Consider the following 23,365-nt stretch of genomic DNA (forward strand, 5'->3'; position numbering starts at 1 on the left):
CAAAGCACGCCCATCCCCTAGAAAAGAAGAGACAACAACCTAAACCGAAATGTGCAAGGAGGAACAGGGGAAAACAATAGCAACGGACAGGAAAAACAAACAAATGAAATTTAGCTCTTCCCAGTAGGAAAACAAAATGACCTCTGTCTAGTTTCAAAGTGTTAAAAACATGTATTGAATGAAATCAACTAATCACATTTGCACTGTGCTTAAAAAAAAATGTTAATTTTTTTTTTGTGAAACAAAATTTTGTTTGTAGGTTAGAAAACATCACCGCACATTTGATTTTCGTATATACCCTTTCCAACTTCACATGAGCAATACCAGTAATTATGTATCTTACTGGAAAAAAAGCCTAAAGCAGAGATATGCAGCCAACCTTCCGTATTCTGATTCACTAGATTTACGGTTTGAGATAATATCCGCTTCAACTTAGGACAAATCTTCCCATTTTTTATGAAACGACCAATGCTACAAGAGCTCAGCTATTGACAACATCCCATTAAAATGTGGTAGTGCATGGAAGGGACATGAAGTGTGTTTTTGTATGTGGTGGTTACTGCCCTAGTAGACACGTATACCAAATGTGACAAAATACAAAATGTTGCCAAATTTTATTATTCTTTTGACCAAGAAAACTTTGCAACGTATTCTTTTATACAGAAAGAAATTTATCGCTTACTTTTTGTATTTATTTTAAATAATTTTAAAAAATATTTAGAATTTAGAGATGATTATTTTTTCCATGTGAACTGGCACATCATCCAGTAAAATACCACTTTTCAACTAAGGTTCCACCTCTCCTTCCCCCTAACAATTAATGTTTTTCTAATATATTTTAAGATTGAAATCTGCAAATATATTTTTACTGACAAATCTGAAGTTTCAAAATGATGATCTGTCTATCTATTTAATTATATTTGTTTTATTTCTATCATGCTATTAATTCTTGAATTTATTTTTGAAATTTAAATGTCTATAGTATGTACATCTATGAAGGTAGGAACTTTTGCCACTGCACCTCTTGTTAAGAATGTGTGTGAAATAGGCATACCTTAATTGCACTTGTATCGATAGTTGTAATTGATATTAAATATTCATTTTTTCCTTCTTTTTATAGTCGTCCCTAACTTTTCCATATGCAGCTTCGAATCTTAGCTAGTGAAAAAAGTGGCGAATGACATAATAAAGACTCTTGATAAGGTGTCCTTACAAGTTGCCAAATATCCAGTGGGATTAGAAATCATGAAAAAAGCTCTCATTCAAAAATTACATCTCAATTTAGCTCAAACAGCGGTTAGATTTGTAATATGGGGGTATAGTGGTATTGGGAAGACCACATCTACGAAAGCCATGTATAATGAAATTTATGGTGATTTTGATGTTGCTTCTTCCTTTTTGATGTCTGCGACGCTAGTCTCATTAAATTGCAGGGGCAAATTCTCAAAGACTTGGTGTACTATGAAGAAGAAGTGCATAGTGTGAAAAGGGGCAAATCTTTGTTGACAGATAGTTTGCAAGGAATCTGTGCGCTTGTCATCTTGGATGACATAGATGATTGCATTATAATTGGATGCCTTGGCTAGGGATTGTCTGGCCCTTGGAAGCCGTTTAATCATAACTTGTAGAGATCACCACATTCTCAATGCAGCCCACATCCAAATCGCAAACATTGTAAAAATGAGCGGATTGGAAGAAAGTGTAGGTATATAGTTGTTCTGTTGGGACACCTTTCTTAGACCATTTCTAGCGCCCGGTTATGAGGAGTTCTCGAAAAGAATAGTGGAGGCTTGCAAGGGGCACCCTCATTCTCTTGAAATCATCAGAGCTTTCTTGCATGACGAATAGGATGACACTGACATTGATTGCTGGTTTGATACTATTCGCAACACTACAATGAGTAGAGACATTTTTGACAGAGTCAAGATTAGTTACAGTGGTCTTAGTGCTGAGGAAAGGAAAATATTTATGGACATTGCTTGCTTTTATATTGGAGAACACACAACTTCTTATCAGAAATTTGAAAAGACAATGGTCTGTTGTTCATGGAGCCAAACGCCCAACTACTTGGGTAAGTGCATCAAGTTGTGGTGTCAAAAAGGTGACATATTTTTTTTAAAAAAAATTTCAAATTTTCAATAGCCCATACATGCTTTATAAAAAACTAAAATATTATAAATGGGATGCATACCCGTAGCCCATTCATTTCTCCTCTATTTTTCAGTTTGCCCTCCTCACAACGCATATGTGGATTGAGAGAATACAAGATTTTCACCACCCGCATTGCCAATATGCCTCCTCACCGTCGAAGTTCGAGATCTTATGTTATCTAACTTTCTTTTTGCATTGTTTTATATTTTTTTTTATTGTTTTATAGGTTTTTTTCAATTTTTCTTTAAATTTGTTTATTTATTTAGATTTCAATTGATTTCTTATAAGGAAATGTGAATAATGAACTGGCAAATCCTTAGGAAGGTCAAAACCAAAACCCTCAACAAGATCCAAACCAAAACCCTCAAGAAGATCAAAACCAAAACCCTTTACAACAAGAACAACAAATTTTGCAACCTGAACCAATTGCAAGACCTCCTCCTAGCACACAAGAAAATATTTTAAATGAAATAGAAAGAGGCAAAACTGAATTAGAAGCACTCATTGGTAGGTTGAAAGCTTGTGGACAAACCAATCCAATGAGAGCTCAATTGGCATCCTCCATGAAGTCCATTAAGACCCACATAGCTTCTGTTACTGGTTAGTTAGATGTTTGGTGGGTTAAGAGGGTGATCTAGGTGGATTTTGAAGACCCCAAAAATTCAGCCCACTCAAAATCTCCCAAAATTTGCATCAATGTATAAAGCATGACAAAACAATCTTGAAACAATTTAAAGTGCATCAAAAGGAGTCTGTTTGCTCAAGATATGTTTGGTTAAATAGGTTGACTAAAAAGGTGAAATTTGACCATCTCCAAAGTGGTCAACAATGTGTTTCAAATTAAAGATCTCATTGAGGGCTTTCTAATGGTGTTCATCTCATTAAAAATAGAGTTCATATGTGAAAGTTATGGTCATTTGAAAATTAGAGGAAAAATACAAGTTTTGATGACATCATCATGATGCCATCTTCCTCATTTCATGCTCTTAATAATATAACAAGTTTTAAAATAACGTATCCTGAATATAATATGTGGTTAATATGAACCATATATTATTATGATTGTTATTTTTATAAAATAGGGATACATATTGTTATTTGTTAAGGGGTTGGTTTATTTTGTACGTCTTCAAATTATAAAAGCCAAAAAGGGAGGTTATTTATTTGGATATAATTTTGAACAAGTTCCCATATTTTTTGGACATTATATTGTAAGCCGAAAATTATAAGGGCCATTATTTTCAAGAAAAGTAATAAAATTGGGAGATTTGGGTTATTTGGTTATTTTAAATAAGAAAAATAGTAATTATATTGGTTATATGGTTTTAAGCCAAATATAGCCAATATCAAGTATAAAAGGGGAATTATTTTCCTTTGAAAGACAAGCCTAAAGAGTAGAAAACTCTAAGGAGAAAATTCTTGTAAGAAGAGAGAGTATTCTTATTTCTTAAATTCTTGGAAATTTATTTTACTCTTGATAAAGAGTTTTGGGGAAATGAGAGTTTTTCTTGTAAGTAAGCTAAGTGGTCTCTTGAGAGATAAAAACTTGGTGAGTTCCTTGAGAGAGTTTTCATGACTTTTAAAGTTATTTTTATAAAGGCTTAATGCCCATTGTGAGAGAGTTGTAGTTTTATTGCTTAGCATTGTAAAAAGTTGCGAAGAAGCTATGCATGAACATGTTGCTAGCAAGTTCCTGTCATCCCAATGTGGAAGCAAGAAGCAGATTGTAACTCCATGGAAGACCATGGTGATGTATGAGTTTTGCATCATAATAATGGCATCGATCTTGCGAGTTTGCAAATTTGAAGATGTAACTAGAATTCTGGTGAACTTCGAAATCAAATTTTTTGTCTCTTGTTCTTTTTGATGCATGTTTTTTCTACTTAGTTATTTTTCACATTTCTAGGTATTATTTGCTTAGTGCACAAGAAACGTCAGTTATGATCTTTCTATTATATTTGTATCCTAGTGACTCTTCAAATTCTAAGTGATTCATAATAAGGAGTTTACAGATCAGATGGATAAAAAAAAAAGATATTATGCAAATAAATGATCATATCAAGATGTTAAAAAAAAGTTATACCAAAAGGTAGGATTTGTGCATTATTTAGAAAGCCTAGTGAACAAGCTACTATTATAGAGGGTACTAAACAGTTCCCCATCCATTGGTGCATACACGATGGTATTAGAAATAATTTTTGGGATAGATGGTGGATGGTTTTTGATGCCCCTCCTTGCAATAATCATGAGGTCCCAATGTATTTCTTAAGAAAATTGTATTGTGAGTTTTTCCTTGGGGATATCCCCAATTACTTTGATATATTAGACTCTCAGGGTAGAGGTGGGGGGTCATCATTTGAGAGGTCGGGGGCATGTCATGACCCTAATGTAGTTAGGGCACCTGTGGTCAAGCCATAGGGTGAGCATGTGACTATTCCTTCAGTTGTGAAGGAACATGTAGAGGCCAACACTCTAGGGACTATTAACGCTTTCATGCAGACCCTCATTCATTGCACAAGTCCATTAGTTGAGGAAGAGCCTTCTGGCACATCACAGTCACATGTGCACATAATGTCGATACTTATGCACATTTGGCAATCATGTTGAAGATGGTGCAGATGATGGGCTAGTGACTGATCAGTTCCTAAATGAGACATTTGGCATTGACACAAAGGTAAATTACAATTATAATAAACTAATTTGTTCACATTTCATATGTATAGTGAATGACTAATTAATTAACATGTATTGACATTGTTCAAAGTTCAGGGTTAGAGTGTTGGTGGCCCTAGTAGCGATCGCTTGGCCCAATTTTTTTTTTCGTCGATGAGTCCAGAGGTATGTATCAATTTAATCATTTAAATGAATACATGTATTTATTAAGTAATCATATGAAGGATTGACAAAAAAATTTATGCATGTGCATTAGTTCTTTACAGGACCATTGACATTCACTACAGACTCCGAGCCTAGAAGTGACACGAGCTTCGTAGAGGTACATTTGTTTCATGTTAATTCAATTCATTTGATTATATTTGTTTCATGTTTCATGTTACATTTAATGTGTATTGTATGACATGCAACTCTTGGCATCTGAGACTCCTCCTCATCTTTGATAGTCTGTCAATCGTGGAGTGGCTGTAGCTATGGCTAGTTCACAACTATTGACTGAGGTATGAAAGAATTTTCTTTGTTTTAGTTGTTGTTTATAATAGTTAGTATCAAAATTTCTAATGTTATTTATAAGTGATTATATTGATTCAATTGTTGTAGGGTCTTGTCACACTCGATCATCCACGAGCCTTCAAGGTGGACTTGCATAGTGACTGTATGATGGCGGTAAGAAAATAATTAATTTTGATTGTACATATATTTGATTTCAATATATAATAATTATAGATTCATATCTATTTTGTTTGTATTAGCTCGAGTTAGAGAAGAGCCTCAACAAGAGGATGAGCGAGCATGTGAGGAAGACCCCATCATCGCCATTGTCTCCCTCCACATGACGATCGAAGACCTCTAGAGATCTATTTCCTTCCCCTCATGGGAAGGAGAAGATATAGTTGATAGACATACATGTATAGGCATGAGTGGACATATATGTTGGATTTTATGGCAGTGGACATATTTGATATACATTTGATTTATATATGACATTTTGTATTTGATGTATGACATTTATTTGATGCATGAAATTATTAGACTTATGACATTGGGTCAGTGCAAGAAGTTGGGTTTCACTTTTGGCCAAAAAGTGAAAATGTTTTTCTTGTTTTTGAAATTTTTTGTCAATTGATGTTAAAATTTGAGGTATTTAGAGGTTGAATATAAAATAACTATAGAAATAAAACTTTTAGTGTTCGGAATTTAGTTTTAGAATATGTAATTTATTTGTGTACCCATATGATCGATTATTATTTTGGTATGGATCTTTAAAAACCACATGACCATACCATGCTCATGTACGGACACCATAATTTGACACAAATAAATGAATTTTCACAAATCCTTTTAAAGGGAGTTACCTGATACACCTAAGATTGATGACAATATTTTTTCTTAATTTTTTATTGAATTTTTTTTTTATTATTAATTATTAATTGACTATAAAGGTAAATTTTAAAACCTCTCATGTACGAACCACATAATTTGATCAAAATATCACTTTTTTCAAAAAAAAAAAATTTAACATCAAAAGAATTGTATGTAGATTGATGACATAAATTAATTTAAGAAAAATTATAAAATAAAAAAGTTATTAAAGTTTTAGTGAATGTCACTTTTTAACATTCAAGAGATAGTTTTGATTAATAAATAATGGAAAAATAAAAAATAAACTAATAACACTATAAAATTTACAGTTTTGGAATTAGAACAATAAGACCTATAATGGGTTTTTGTCTCATCAAAAAATTCAATGGGGACGACTATGAAAAAATTACGACAATACCAGAAATTGTCGATTAAATGCCTTAGAAAAAAATAGATCATAAAGGCATGGCTTGGTGGGACCAAGCCTATGCCATGCCTTTCCCCAAGGCAAAACCCCATGCAAAATTTGGGAGCCATACCAAATTCCCGCTCATGTCTCAAGAATCGGGCGCCTGATTTGTAATTCAAAAATCGGGTGCTCGATTGCTTTCAACCATTGTACCCAATTGTTTAAAAATTGGGTCCCTGATTTATAAATGGGTACCCGATTTTTAAGCAATTGGGTACTTGTTTCTACCGTTGGGCCCCAAATAGCTGCCCCACAGACCGAGTTTCAATGATTGAAATGATTGAATAATAGTTTCGATCTGCAACAACGAATTCTGTCATGCTTATTCTATTTTTTTGTCCTCTTAAACAATTTGCAAGCTACTGATTCAAATTCAAAATTGGTGCAAACATGAGATCAAAACAATGAAGAAAGAAGAAAGCATAAGTTCTGATAGATGAGGAGATTGCAGCAAATAAAGAGGATGAAACACGACGTCAATGAGAGAGAAGACAGAGAATTAGAGACTTGAAAAATATTTCAAAGGAGAAAGACATTGAAGATACCATGATGGATGAAAAGGTCAAAGAAGAGAACCCCATACAAGAAAATTTAGGTGCACATTCTAATCATGCATTCAATACAGGTGTGTCTCCAAACCCTCAAATTTTCTCTCGTGATGAAATTGGTGATTTTTTAGAAGCAGGTTACGATTTAAACAATTTAGATTTTCTTCATGAGAAACAATTGTCAAACGATCATGCACAAAAAATTCCAATTGAAATGCATGCCCCGAAAGAAATACTAAGAAATTTTGAAAATGATATTCAAATCTCAAATAACAGTGAAAATAGTAAAGTGTCCAAAAATAAAAATTGCATGAATGTAGACATAGAAACACCAACTACTGAACAAATATGTCAGAATGATAGTAAAGTGTTTGAACATAATTTTCATATTCCTAATGATGTGTTAGATAATCTTAATGGATTGGTTTCATGGAGATAAATTAGGACACAAGCTAATAGATAGTATAGGCATTTTTTTTTATAATAAAAAAATTGGGTTTCAATGTCAGCTAATGTTGCAACTAATTAAAATATCTAAAATGTAAAAAGTAATGAGAAGATTGGGAATGTATGCAAAACCCAAGAATAAAAATGAGTCTTTAAAACAAGTTGTATCCACTGTTGCTAGTGCCTTTGATGTTATCAGAAAGAGAAGTCGGTCTAAAGATAAGAATGCAACACAATGAGCAATAACAACAGCTTTAGTTAACAAATCAACATCTGACAAAAGATTGATTAGCAACATAAGTGGATATCTTAATGTGAATCATAAGACTTTAGAAAGAGCTGTAAAGAGAAGGGTTAACTTTGAATGTGATCCAACAAATATTTTATGGACTTCTAGTGGTAGACTCCCAAGATGTGATATGAGACTTACTAGTGAAGTCAAAAGTTTGATTGAATTTTTTTGGCATGATAATACAAGAGTATCACCTAATTCAAGAGATGTTCTTAAATTGAAAATTGGATCAAAAATACGTGATCGACATCCTAAACACCTTTTGGACATGACTCAAACTAAATTGTTTAAAAAAATTGTAGATGGTAAGGTATTAAATATTACCATTAGTCAAAGATCTTTTGAAAAGTGTAAACCATGGTATGTAAGGATTAACAAGGAAAGAATCACATGTTGTTGTAAAACTCATATTCAATTTCGTTACCATTATGATGTATTTCAATCTATACATGGTACCATGCATAGTAAAGAAATGTTTCAAAAATGTGGTATAAAAATACCACTTCAAACTATAAAAGATTTCATATCAGGTTTATTTTGTAAGCCACCTAATGATCAATACTTTCTTTTCAATGCATGTCTCTCTAGTACATGTGATGTATGTGGCAATCTTTCTTTGTTAGATGAATGTTTGCATGAAAATGATTTGACTACTTTTGGACAACAATTAGTTGAGGTAAAAAGATTCAAAACTATTGAATATCCATTTAAGGATGGGAAGATTAGAAGAAGGTGTGATCTAGTTATAGATAAAGTTAGTTGTCATGCATTTATGGATGAGTTTAAGAGTGTGATCATACCAAAATATGTTAAACACTCTCAATATTTTAGATGGCTTGATGAACAATTTCGCATATGTAAGAATACATTTCCAATTGGTACTATACTTTCAGTTGTTGACTTTGCAAAGAACTACATGCTTGCACCGCAAGAAGAGGTACAACCACAAATTACAATTTAGTGCAAGTAACAATTTATGTTAATATAGTTTATAAGCATGCACCTGATAGTACAGAGGAGGATCGAAAAATATTGAGAGAGTACCATTTTTATTTAAGTGATAATAAACTCCATTCATCTGAGTTTGTCCAATATTGTTCCAAGATCTTTTATGATAATTTGAAAGAGAGAAAAAATCAAATGACACAACATTGGATATGGTTAGATAATTGTACAGGACAATTCAAGAATGCTAGAATATTCTATTGGTTGAGTAGGACACATAGGCAAACTAACATCCAACATGTGTAGAGTTTTTTTGAGGCTGGACATGGTAAAGGAGAACATGATGGTGCTAGTGAATGCGTGAAGAGAGCCCTTAGTAGAGAGCAATTAAAATTTGAGGAAAAAGCTAAATTCAAAAATGCACATGAGATTGTCGAATGGTGTAACAAATATTTATACACAGGATCAAGTTAGAACTCTACAATCAAACATTTCTTCTACCTAGTTGAAGAAAATAATATCCCTTCAAGATATGACTATGATACAATTAGTGGGTTAGCTAAATGGAATTCATTTAGGAGTTCAAATTCTAACACTTGGACTATATGGACTAGGGAGCTTGCTTGTTTTTGTCAATTTTGTCTTGCAGGTGAATGGGAAGAATGTGAGAATACAGAATGGGTTGAAGATTGGCAGCAAAGATCATTAGCACCTGCTGACACACATTTTGAAGATGATATAGTAAATGAAGGCCAGAATGTTACTTTTGCATTAGAAGACTATGATCGTATTCAAAAGCTCATGGAACCTAGTATGCACAATTTAATTAGATTTTTTTGTGATCTCATGCTTCAATTTATATAATTTCCATATGTACACTCATGTGATTAAAGTGTTTCTATACTTTATCTTATCTTATAGGACATGTTTATGTTGTTATTGCACCCACTAGTACAAAAACAACAATATATTACTAAATAAACTACTCAAAATTGTAGATATGTGACTAATTTTGATCACGTGACCAATGGTAGTTTATTGCCAGACATTTATCTCTCAACCAAATTTATGACTAAAGTATTTTATCATTGATTAGGTCATTGATTTAGTCATTTATTGTTGTTAGTTGATAGTTTATTTGGTAATTTTTTTGGTAATATGTATGGTAGTTGATTTGGTAGTTAATTTGGTAGTATATTTGGTCATTGATTTGGTAGATGATGTGGTAATAAATTTGGTAGTTTCTTGGGTAGTATATATGGTAGTATAGTTGGTAGTTTATTTGATAGTTTTTTTAATCATTAATTTAGTCATATTGGGGCACGATGGAATTGAATCACCATCCTCCTACTTATAAAGCAAGTGCTCTTCCATTGAGCTAGTACCCTTTAAAGAATAATGCAAAAAATTGACAAAGTTGTCTTCCCAACATTAGATCTACCATGATCACGGTCACTATAACATGATACACTCTTCTCAAAGAATACAAATTTTAGTTATTATGAAAAATAATAACATAAATCTTTATCAATAACAATTCAACAATTTTCAATTCTTCTATTCAAGCATTTTAAAATTATTTTTCATGTCAATTACACTTCTCTAAATTATTGTAGTGATAGATTCTTATAAAATATAATTTGGAGCACTTTGGCCACACATAAGTATTGTTTCTTGTGCTAACTTCTCAGAAAAAAGGATACAGATGATTGTGCAATTTATTTCAAAAAAATAGACCTTTGCATTAAATAAAAATGTCAAATCCCGTTAAAAAATCACATCTATTAAAAACTATGAAACACAATCAATTGAAATACTCACTGTTTAACATATGGAGGTGTTAAAGGATCAAATATTTCCTCTTCCTTATGCTCAGGTGGGTGCTAAAAGTGTTCATTACACCAAAATCATGATATGGTGAAACAAAAACAATGGTGCTATTATTAATTTTAGATCGTGTGTATGTCCAATACTCACGTTGTACCATGATATGCCATATATATGCTCTTTTTCTTACTGAGGGTATATAATGAGAAGATATCCTTGAACCAAAAGGTTATGTGGTGGAAGGCAAAGAGTCAAGTGTTGCAAAAGCAACTACAACCATTAAAGAACAAATTGTTGACAGTATTAAGAGCCACCTAGTTATGTCAATCATTGTGCTCACAAAGCATAGACATCCAGCTCAGCAGATAAGATGACATATCTAATATGTCTTCGAGAAATAACAAAATGTTCAACCCCAACACAGGAGGGCAATGGCTAAATCATAAACTAAACTGTAATGTGGTTATGCATGTAGATGTCTAACATACCATGCCAACGCTATACGACATCTAATGAATGTGACATACGAAGACATCCCATTGAAAGTGTAATATTCTATATTTTCCTACATAAAGTGATAAAACCAAAGATTACTACACGTTATTGAAAAAAATAACATTCTAATTTTTAAAAATAAATTTCAAACAATGTTTTAACAACTAATTTAAAGATGTATATATCTATTTAAATATTAATAAGAATTAGTATTTTATTTCAATTATAATTTATAGATATTATTATTAAATTTTAATAATTTAAAATCTAACTTAATATTTTTGTACTATTATATAATATTAGACATCATTAATATTATATTTATTTTAAAATAATAATTTAAAAATCACAATTTTTAATTATTATTTTAATATGTTAAGAATTCATTTCAATTATTATTAACAAATATGTAAAATTTACTTATCAAATTTAAACTTCAAACATAATTTAAAAATTATATATTATCAAGATTAATATGTTTGGCAAATAATTTTTAATCAATAAGTAAACAAGGTATTATTAAAAACATCTATTATCTATAAATATTAACAGTATCTATAAAATAATATATACATACCTATTGAACTTCAAATATTGTTTAATTTTTCAAATAATAAATCAATATTATTAACATTAATAAAAAAATAACCTATCAAATATATTAATCTGAATAATATTAATATATAAATATATATATTCTCTATTTTTAGTTAAGTTCATTAGTTAAAAATTTATTAATTTTAAACTTCAAATATAATTTAATTTTTAATACTATTACTTATTTACTTATTTTAATAAAAGATCTATTTAAAAATTTAACACTATTATATATTAGACATCACCAATATTATATTTATTTTAAAATAACATTGTAGAAATCAATAAAAATTATTACTTTGATATCTTAATAATTCATTTCAATTGTTATTAACAAATATACGAAATTTATTTATTAAGTTGTAATTTCAAATACAATTTTATTTTTATAATTAATAAAATAATATTATTTATATTAATTAACTAATTGCCTACCAAATATATTAATCTTAATAATATTAAAAAATCTTATAATACATATAATTGTTGTTAATCGTATTTATTTATTGATTAAAACAATACCTACCAAACACATTAATCTTAATAATATTTAAAAAATAAAACTTATTAATAAAATAAGTAATCAAGTTTAACGTGCCAAAATAACTATATGTATTCTTGTGGAAGTTAACTATAGCCTCAAGTAGGAAATCAAGAAGAAGACCAAGTTGAACATGGATGTGGTATCACAAATCTAGGATGGAAAGAACATCGTTCGGATGGAAGGCCTTTAGGCTAGACCACTTGGGTTGACACTTTCAAGGATGTTCTTCATTAGCTTCACCCATTATCTCTTTGATGATCTTTGTATATGAACTCTTTCCATGGAATATTTTGACGAGGTTGGGCCTCCTATTCTGAACTTTCGATATCTCCTTCTTTTTTATCTCTCTATATATAAAATAAAAAAGATTGTAAATTGAATTATGCAAGTATTTTTCTTTCTTTTGAACTATTCAATTTTCAATCTTATAATCCAAGAAACAATTCTAAGATCTCATATATTGTTTGATCTCATTTTTAAAAAGTAAAAAAGTAAGAACGCAATATATCATTTTATAAAAAATAATCTATAACTATCTTTTAAAATTACCTTTATTATTTTTTAAATACCATGGGAATGGCACAAAATTAATGTCCTTGCAGTATTGGAAACGTCACATTCACATCATTGCAGATGTCATATGACATTAGCATGGTATGTTAGACATCTACATTCATAACACATTACAGTTTAGTTTATGATTTAGCCATTGCCCTGAATATTTCAATTTTATCCTAAAAAATAAAACTTACAAACAAAAATCAATGTTTAAAAAAAGAGAAAATGCATTCCTTATATTAGTGTAAACAAACATTTCCATAAAACTAAAGCTAAAGACATCATTCTTCTAATATTGCTATCAAGATTTAACTGTTTGATCAAGAAAAATTCACACAATTAAATCCTCATAGCAATATCACAATTTGACTTGCTGTGGAAATTATCTCCTACTTATCGACATCATTCTTGATCAAATAAAACAATTCTTGTTATTAAACTTTTAAAATCTATATTCTTTATTTGATCAAGAATGTTGGCATAGCTTAGAGGTGTTGTTTAAAGCAAAAGCCAGCATTCTTGATCAGATAAAGAATATAGATTTTAAAAGTTTAATAACAAGAATTGTTTTATTTGATCAAGAATGATGTCTTCAGCTTTAGTTTTATGGAAATGTTTGTTTATACTATTATAAGGAATGTGTTTTCTCTTTTTTTTTTAAACTTTGTTTTTTGTTTGTAAGCTTTATTTTTTTAGGATAAAATTGAAATATTCAGTGCTGCATGTTTTAGTACATTCTCTATTTTCTTTTCAACATCTTAGATTAACTTCTAGGCCCATTCTTAAATTACAGTCTTGAAGTTATCAAAGTCCCAAAATGATATCTAAAAATCTCAAAGATTTAATTGTCAAAATTGATTTGTTCAATTAAGAAGAGCAATCTCTGTTCACGTTCCTGGAAAAATCTGGTCTAATGAATCATTGTCATTTCTAAGTCTAAATTTGAACAATGGTGCTACATTTTGGACATACTACATCCAATGTATAATTCATTCAATTTCAGAATTTGGAAATTAGATAAATGTACCAAAATGTTTACCTTTGGGAATCTCAAATATCTTACTCCAAGACTTCTCTTATTTCTTTGAGGATATATGTTTAAATTTCAGAAAAAAATAATTTTGCAAGGGAGCCTTTTTTTAGTGGAGTTGAAATATGGGCTTAGGTGTTGCATATTCTTTTGTATTTTTGAAGACGATTTGTAATAATGATTTCCATGATCTTGGTTTCAAGTGAAGCATTACGCTTCCTCTTGTTAAGTTTTTGTTCTTGGATTTAGTTTGAATTGTGGATGAGTAAGATGGTGTTTGTTAGGAGTTGTCTAAAATCTAATTCAATATTTGACAAACATAGCTATTTTGATCATTAAATAGAATGAACTCTTGGGCGCAAAGATGTTTGTTGTAGTTCAATGCATAACATTGGCAATTCAGTGACATCTATTTTAAACTCTTTAGTCTAAAATGATTTTGCGGATTTGTTTTGTAACTTCGAGTAAAAGATTTGATAGGGTTTTTGTGCTGCAGAGGTGCTGAGGCAAGGATGATGTTTACTTATGTATTGAAGTACATCAAATCAAAAATATTCTGTCAGATTGTTCTGGAGTCAATATTATCTGTGGTATTTTTCCTTTGTAGACTTAGTGAATATGATTTTTGGAGACAGACGGATCCTTGCATGAAATTTTTGTATATCCAGTTCTGATCATTTTTGTACTAGCATCTAGAAGGATATTCTTCTTGCTAGATACATGGCGCTATTTAATACAAAGTTCACTCTATAGAGATCTTTTACCAATTCAATGAATCTTGATTTAATTTAGAACCTTTGGCTCCTAAAATTTGTATCAAAACCAAAGCAGGATGCTGAAATCGAGACAGTCAATAGCCTTAGGTCATCAAACAACTTAAATGAAAATGGAGATAGCTGTAAGTCTCTTGAGTTAGAGTTTGGCATCTGGGAACAATTTTGGTTCAGATGTCAATTTAAGAAAGTTGTCATTCCTAAGCCAAAATTTTGTGGTACGTTAAAAACAATGATCCTAGTAAGCATCCCAAATAGGGATTCAGTGACTGACATCTTCCCTAGAAATTGTTATGGCAGAAACGAGAATTTGGAAAAGCTATTAAGCCTAGGCTAGAACAACATGGAAATTTTAGAAAACTAGAGACTAATAATTGTATGAAAGAGGAGGGACTTGATGTTTGGTCACTGTCTTGGATGGTAAGTCCTTTTGTAGACACAAGCATCCTTAGACCAAGAAACAATAGCATTAACTATAATGGAAAATTAGAGATCGGGAAACATCAACAGAATAGACGTCAGACCTTCAAGCTCGGTTTTAGAGATGCTCTTTGGTGGATAAATAAAAAAGAAGTGGTGAGCATCTCCAGTACCAACAAAAGTGACTCTATTGGAAGAGTAGCTAACAAGAACCAACAGGTTTTGTTTCCTTTTTGGGGGATAAATCAAGCTGACATAGCAAGAATCCACAGATTTGAAAATTAGAACAATGCCAGAACAATAGAGAACAATAAGTTTAGAAGTGTTAAGTCTTGGTTTGACAAGTTAAATATTTGGGATCTATTCCAGTCAATAAGTCAAACTGAAACATTGAGTACCCCTTAATCCTATAATAATAAAAATGCTTCAAAAATAGAAAACGAGCCAAAAAGTTAGGTCTCACTGGGTGGTTTTGCCCTGGATAAATCAAACTGAAGGAGCAACTATCCGTGGATTAGAAAAGAAGAGAAATGACAGAAACTCAGAGAACAGAAAGTCTCTTAATGGTAGGTCTCTAAAAGATAGCTTTTGTGTTTGGGAACTTTTTTGGCAGAAAGATGACACTCACAGAGTGAAGCTTTTAAAACCAAATTACAATAATAGAAAAATAGGGAGTAGCAAGCCACTTCTAGACAGGTCTTCCGAAGGTAGAATTGGTGTTTGGGAAATTTTTGGTAAATTTATTGAAGGGAAAGAGGAGTCATCTCTGAATTAGAAAATGTTACCAATAAAGAAAAATTAGAGACTATGGAGCCTCTGAATGACAGGTTTGGTGTTTGGAATGTTTTTTTTGACAGATAAGTCAAAATGGAACTGCGAGAAACTCTGGAGTAGAAAAAAATGGAATGACAGAGAACAATAAGCCTCTACAGGATCTGTTGAGAGTTTGGGAAAATGTCCAGCAAATATAACTTCCATGGAATGTTAAACAAGCTAAAAATGCTGAAACAAATAAGCTTGAATTTGAAACATTGGAATCTGGATGTACTGTTCCTAAATTCACCCCTTACATGGCCAGTATACCTTGGCACACAGGTCCTGGGGCTTTTCTTTCTCATATTTTTCCTCGATATGGTAATTATTGTGGACCAAACTAGTCTAGTGGGAAAGATAATAGTGGTGTTCTTTGGGATAAAAAACCAATTGATTGGCTAGACATGGATCGCCAAGTTAAGGAACACATATGGATCACATATGAGGTTAATAATGCAACTAGAACTCTTTCACTAAAAAGGCAACTAAATCATATAAAAATAAGGAAGGGTGAATCTATGAATTCATACTTCTTAAGGGTGGCTAGTCTAAGAGATGAACTTACAAGCATTGGGTACATAATTGATGATAAAAAACAAACATTAGTGGCAATGGATGGATTACCAAATTCATGGGAAATATTCTCACAAGGAGTAAGTGCTAGAGACAATCTTCTAGACTTCAATAGACTTGTTGCCTTCAAGAAGAATCTAGGCAACTCAAGAAAGGAGGGAAATTGAAAACTAAAGATGAAGAACTTCATGTTCTCAACACAAATTCCTATGAAGGTAAGAAGAAGCAAAAGAAGATGGATCATAAAAGAAATGATAAACTTAAGAGAGATTTATCCAAAGTAAAATACTTTAAATGTGCTAAATTTGGACACTATAAAGCAAGCCTAGAAAGAGGAAAATTATGATTCGTGTATTTTCTTATTATTTTCTCATTTTCAAGATGTATTTTCTCTTGCATTGAAAATTTTGCAGCAAGAGTGGGTCATCTTTTTAGCATTCATCTTCGAGAAGCTTACCCATTCTTGAAGTAACAGTTACAGAACCACCCCTTACAGAACTATCCCTTCCAGAATTACCCAACAACCCTATGGGTTTGGATCAGTATAGGAGTTGAAAAGATGATGATTTGATTGTAACTTTAACAAGGTGGGAGTGACCGCAATGGGAGGCAGTGGCAAAACAACTTTGGCAACTTCTCTTTACAAGGATTGCCAAGTCAAGGAACACTTTGGAAACAAGATAATATTTCAAAAAGTTTCATAGTCTCTAGATATTCAAAATGTTCTTAGTCTCTAGATATTCAAAATGTTCTTAAGAGCATATGGATGGGGAGGTTTTTGGTCTCAACCAGTGCCTAATCTTTAGAGCATTCAAGATGGTCATAGACAGATTAATGAATGACTTGGTAGCAATGAGCCACAAAATATTCCTGTCACGCTAGATGATTTTTGGTTGGAAGATAACAATCTTAAAAATTTGTTTTTTGAAGCAAAGGGCTACAAGACTAGTTACAGCCAAAGACACTTGTAGATGGCTTGATGAGACTTATGATTTGCCTTTACTCAAAGAGATAGATGCCCTGTCCCTCTTTTGTTATGAAGCCTTTAAGAAACAAAGCATTCCTGATAGAGGATATAACAAGACACTAGTGAAACAAATAACACTTAGGGATTAATGAAGGTAGTGCTTGTGAGCTATATGTGATTCAACGTGATATTTTGTGACACTTGGCTATTTATTTGGTGGGGAAAAATTGACCTGAAAGCATATACAAAAGGCTGAGATTAGGCTCACTCTATAGCTGGAAAAACCACTCACATGAAATTATTAAAGCTACTAAGATTATTGCTATTCGCACAGATCCAAAGAAAGAGAATTGATTGCCTAAGTTGAAGTTTCCAAATGCTCGGGCTCTTGTATTAGTATTCATTAAAAATGAAGTTCTCCTCACTGGATTTTTGTAGACAATGCCTGAATTGATAGTTCTCATCATAATCAACCTCAAATCCATAAATAGTAAACTTGGTGGTATGTCAGCCTTTAGTTGGTTGGCTCGGTTTAAGAGTCGTAGGCTTCAAAAACTGACTGTACCTCCACTTGAAGATTACAATGTACATTAAAGAAATCTTAGAAAACTATCATTACTTTTATGCAAAAGTGATTATGAGGCATTAGACCTAGAAGTTTGTTCACAGTTGAGTACACTATAAGAGATTAATGTTAGCTGATGTGTGCCTAATAGCATTTGTAATTTAGCTTACCTATAGAAACTATCACTAACTGCCATGAGCTTAACAAGATACCTGGAAATATCGGGGAAGTTGGAGGATCTTTGGTAAGACTAACGTTAAGTGCTTGTCCAACACTAGAAGAATTGCCTGAGTCAATATGTAACTTTGGAAACCTAAAATTTCTTGATATTTCAGAGTGTTAATGCTTGGAGACACTTCCATCCAAATTGGGTAATCTCAACAAACTACAATATCTTGACATGAGGAAGTGCAAAAACCTATTAGGGTTCCTCAATCGGCTGATGGGCTTACATCTTTGTGGCATGTGATATGTGTTGATGATTTGGCGAGACAACTGTCTGGAATCTGCCCTAACATTGAAGTGACAATTGCAGAACAAAAATTCGACTTGAAGTGGTTGGAATGATAATTTTGCTTCAGTAATTAGTTCTATAATAGAGTTTAATATCAAGAGATGAGTAATTTTATGATGAGTAACTTTATTTGTTTATTCTTATAGTGGAGTTTGAAACGAAGACCAGCAAAAGGGTTTTAGATTTAGTTGATGTGTAATATAAGTTAGAAGGATTTGAGTTGCCTCTATTATTAAATTATTTAGTTTACACAAAAAAAAGATGAATCCTATCAAATGCCAGCCTTAATTACATGTATCAATGATGTTAGAATAATATTTATTTAATAGTACAGTAGTAGCTGGGCATTTATTAGAATATCTGGAAACATCCAATTACAAGGAAGACTCTAGAAGTTTTCTCAACCGTAACTTATACAGAATTCTCCAGAAGGCTGCATAGATCTATAAATATATCAGCCTTCCCTCACATATATATTGAATAAAATTGATAGTATATTTGTTGAATATAACTACAGGTTTTAGTGTGTATGTCTGCTATATTTAGTCTTGTTCCTGCTGATCTGTGATGCTCTGTTTTGCCCTATTTTTGCTGTCATATTCTGTTTTATCTCTCCCTGCTCATTTCAATAAATGAACTCTCATGTATCCACTTATAAGCCCTTGTTGCATGATGGCCAAGAACACGGGACTCACCAGAGGAGGATATATATTATACAAAATTAGTAGTTTTTAAAATTTGATCAACTTTCCTAAAAATTCAAAGCTTTAAGCCAATTTAATTCACCACTAATGACTTGACACATCTGGTAGAATGCTGATAATTCTTATCATCTTGAAATAGTTCACATCAATTTGAGTTAAATGATAGATAAATTGCAAAGACTAATGGAGTATGGGCTGTAGAAAGTCTTCTTCAGTAATAGCCAAAAATTTGAGATCATAAATTTGAGATCATCATATCATCTGCACCCAGTCAGTCAGTATTATCTTTATCCTTCTAACCTCAATTCATAGTTTCTTAGAGAATTGAAGTGGGGTAAATAAATAGTAATAGAATCTAATTCATTTCAACCTATTTTGCTACAAATTTTAGATTGCCAGCTCATTTTTGTGGGGCATTTACAGCCTATCATTTTATTATTAGTTTTGCATATGTCATTATATGTTGAAAGTGAGCTGCCAATTTTGTGTGCGATTAAATGGGATGACTACAACAAATTTCACCAGGAAGAAGTGCAAATTAGATATGGATCAATAGAATCTTTTTTTTTTTTTTTTTTGGTAAATTGACAAAATCAATTTAGGTTCGTGAACTTTTTCAAAGATTACAATTTAAAGAATAATACATGAACAAATGTAATCAAAATTTGGAGGGAATTCAAACATATTTTTATGAAATTTCTGAAAAATTTACAAATCGAACATTAATTCAAGTTCATCTATGTTTGATATCTCACTTTGAACCTAAAAGATACATGGAAGCAAGCACAAATTAGCTTTGGGTAAAAACTATGCTGGAAGAACTTGATCAGATTGAATTGAATAAAATTTAGGAGCTTGCTTTTAGACCTACAGATATAAAAAAATGTAATTGGTTCTAAGCCAGCCCTAACTATTGTTTTTTTATTTTGACTATTTTTATTACTATTGTCATCGCCACTACTGCTGTTGATGTTTATATTATTTCTATTATTGTTCTTAGTAATGATGAGATAATCCACAGCTGCCACAAATAACACAAAGGAGTCACCAAACTCCATGCACTATGGCCGTGATCCATATCATAAGGAAATTAAGCCCTTCTTATCCTAATTAATAATATTACACACTCTCAGTAATCCCTACTATTATCACTGCCACTATTAAAACTATAAAATCGTGATAACTTGATCATATAAAATCTCATCATTTGCAAATTACAGTAAAAATAAATGTACCTCATTGACAGCCACGCAGATAATCGCTCCCTTCTCTTCCTTCCTGCTCCTCCACTTTCCCCCCCCCCACCAATTATCCCCTCTTACAAATCATTACCTATCATTTGTGGGAATCAATCTCGTGATCTGGTGAATTCAAGGGGTTCACGGATTACAGAGAAGAGGTATACGCTACATGCTATTTTCCATAGCATCCAAATCAATCCAAATGACTTACAGATTTATTAGGTCTAAGGATGCCTATTTAGGATTTAAAACTTGGGTCTACTATTCGTGGTTTTGGATATTTTACTTAGTTTTGTTCAATTTCCATGAATGGAAAAGAAAAGCCTAGAAGCTGAGATTAAGGAATTTTTAATATTTTACTTGTTCACGATCTGTTTCTCTTTTCTCATATATCTTGTATTTTGTAAGGGAAGAGTATGATTTTTATTTTCTTATTTGTGTGGGTCATGTAAGGGGATGTATTAATAGCATGGCCAATTTCGGGAATGTACATCATTCATTTGGTAAAGTTAGTATTACAGTAGTTTTGAAAGTTGCAAAAAAAAAATTGATTAGGGGGATAAAGATAATATCTAGGTAAATTGTTTTAGTCTTTGATCAATAAAAAATTACAATAAATAATATGTTTTAGGTGATGCATAAGTGATGTCATATTTATTTGTTTTTTATGTGTTAATTTTATCTTAGACATCTTAAACTTTTGAAATATTTTTTGGAGTTGGAGTAGTTCTCGGATGGGTACCGACTTCCCAGATATTCTTGGTGATTCATTCGCTATGTAAGTGTTGCATACATCCAATGAGTGTTAGGTAGCATATTATTCATTCCCATGAGATATGGATTCATGTGAACCAATACTCATTAAACATGGGTCAATGAGTTTGATGCAAAAACTAGATAGTTCAATCCTCAAAGTAATATCTCAACTTTTAAACACTTCACCCTAACAAATATGCTTGTGTCGAATATGCACCTCCATAATGCTTATGTTCAAATTAGTTGTAGTATTATCTGATGATCAAATTGGCCATTTATTTAGTCATTTATACAAGTGAGTTACAAAAATTGGTAAAATTTGATCAGTTTTAGTCATATGACTAAATATTTTAGTCACGTGACTAAATGTTTTAGTCACATAGTCATTTATTTGTCAAATTTCTACAAGTGACCTAGTGATAATGATGAATAGACTGAGTATTGGCTAGCTAGATGTGTGGAACCTAAGAAAAAATTGACATGTCATCAAGTAGACGATGATGGTTTTGAGTATCCAATTGGGTCTGTCGTTGTAGCTAGCACTTGGCTACGTAGATACCGAACAAGAAGAAATAGTTTGCCAGCATTTGAAGACTACCAAATTGAAAAGAAGATTTTACACTATTCTCATTTGGTTGTGGCAACAAATATCAAATTAGAAAGATACAAAGGGAGACTTGCTAATAAGGTATTATGGACAATTTCAATGGACGAGCACGAGACAATCATAAATGCATTGCAAAAGAGAGAGGATGCAGATGGTACAGTGGGATGACTACATTTAAATCAAACACATGTAAGTTCTTTTTAATTGTATTATTTATGTACTTATCTAATTTAATTATATGTATGTTTGTGTTGTCAATACCAATTTAGAGAACTTATATACCTCTTATTTAGGTCTCAATTACAATTTATGCAAATTTAAATGTTAAAGTGGATCGAACATCAACATCTTGTGCAATTTTTGATAGTAAGTACATACAAATTACACATATATTTACATAGTTCATATACCTTGAATATTAATTTATGTGTTTATTAACATGTGTTTTTGTTTTACAATTTTATTTTACAAGACCTCATTTGAAGAGATGTGTTGAACCAATTTTATGTTTTGAGTTCACTGAACTATAAATATATCATTGACATTGTCTTACATATATTGTGAAATATGTTGTACAAACTAATTCAAAAATGAGAGTTTACTTCTATTTGAAAGTTAAAGGTATGCACTTGATAAATTATAAATTAATTGTCAAATTAAGTAATGACCTCCTATTTTGTTCCATTACTTTTACATTCAAGCATGTTTAAATTAATGTTTGTTTGAAGTTTCAAATTACTATTGATTGTAATATTAAAAACAAGTCACTTGTACATGATAATTTAAAGATCATTACTCATTGTATTGGTTATATGTTAGATCATTACTCATTATATTCATTTTATTGATTATATCTTACATTACCAAACAACACATTAAGATCACTTATGATACATTGTTAGGTACGCTATCCATACATGTGTGTCTTAAGGGGACATGGGAGTCCTAATAGGTCATAATAATTTCTATACATTTTAATAAGTCTTAATATGTTTACTAGCACATAATAGGTCTTATTAGGTGATAATGAGTCTTACATTACCAAACAACACATTAAGATTACTTATGATACATTGTTAGGTATGTTATCCATACATGTGTGTCTTAAGGGGACATGAGAGTCCTAATAGGTCATTATGTCTATTATAGGTTATGATAGGTATTCATATGTTTACTAGCACATAATAGGTCTTATTAGGTGATAATGAGTCTTACATTACCAAACAACACATTAAGATCACTTATGATACATTGTTAGGTACGTTATCCATACATGTGTATCTTAAGGGGACATAGGAGTCCTAATAGGTCATTATGTCTATTATAAGTTATGATAGTTATTCATATGTTTACTAGCACATAATAGGTCTTATTAGGTGATAATGAGTCTTACATTACCAAACAACACATTAAGATCACTTATGATACATTGTTAGGTACATTATCCATACATGTGTGTCTTAAGGGGACATGAGAGTCCTAATAGGTCATTAT

At 31.5% G+C, this 23,365-nt stretch overlaps 2 pseudogenes; both read left to right on the plus strand.

Moving 5' to 3' along the window:
• Positions 1–17,612, plus strand: part of LOC149563493 (putative disease resistance protein At5g04720) — a 36,257-nt pseudogene extending 18,645 nt beyond the window's left edge.
• Positions 17,613–17,625: 13 nt separating this feature from the next.
• On the plus strand, positions 17,626–18,616 carry LOC149563494 (putative disease resistance protein At4g33300; annotated as a pseudogene).
• The last annotated feature ends 4,749 nt before the right edge of the window (positions 18,617–23,365 follow it).

This window comes from Cupressus sempervirens, chromosome 4 (assembly GCF_028749045.1).
Source record: "Cupressus sempervirens isolate cs-2001-9-10 chromosome 4, ASM2874904v1, whole genome shotgun sequence".
Classification (NCBI taxonomy): Eukaryota; Viridiplantae; Streptophyta; class Pinopsida; order Cupressales; family Cupressaceae; genus Cupressus; species Cupressus sempervirens.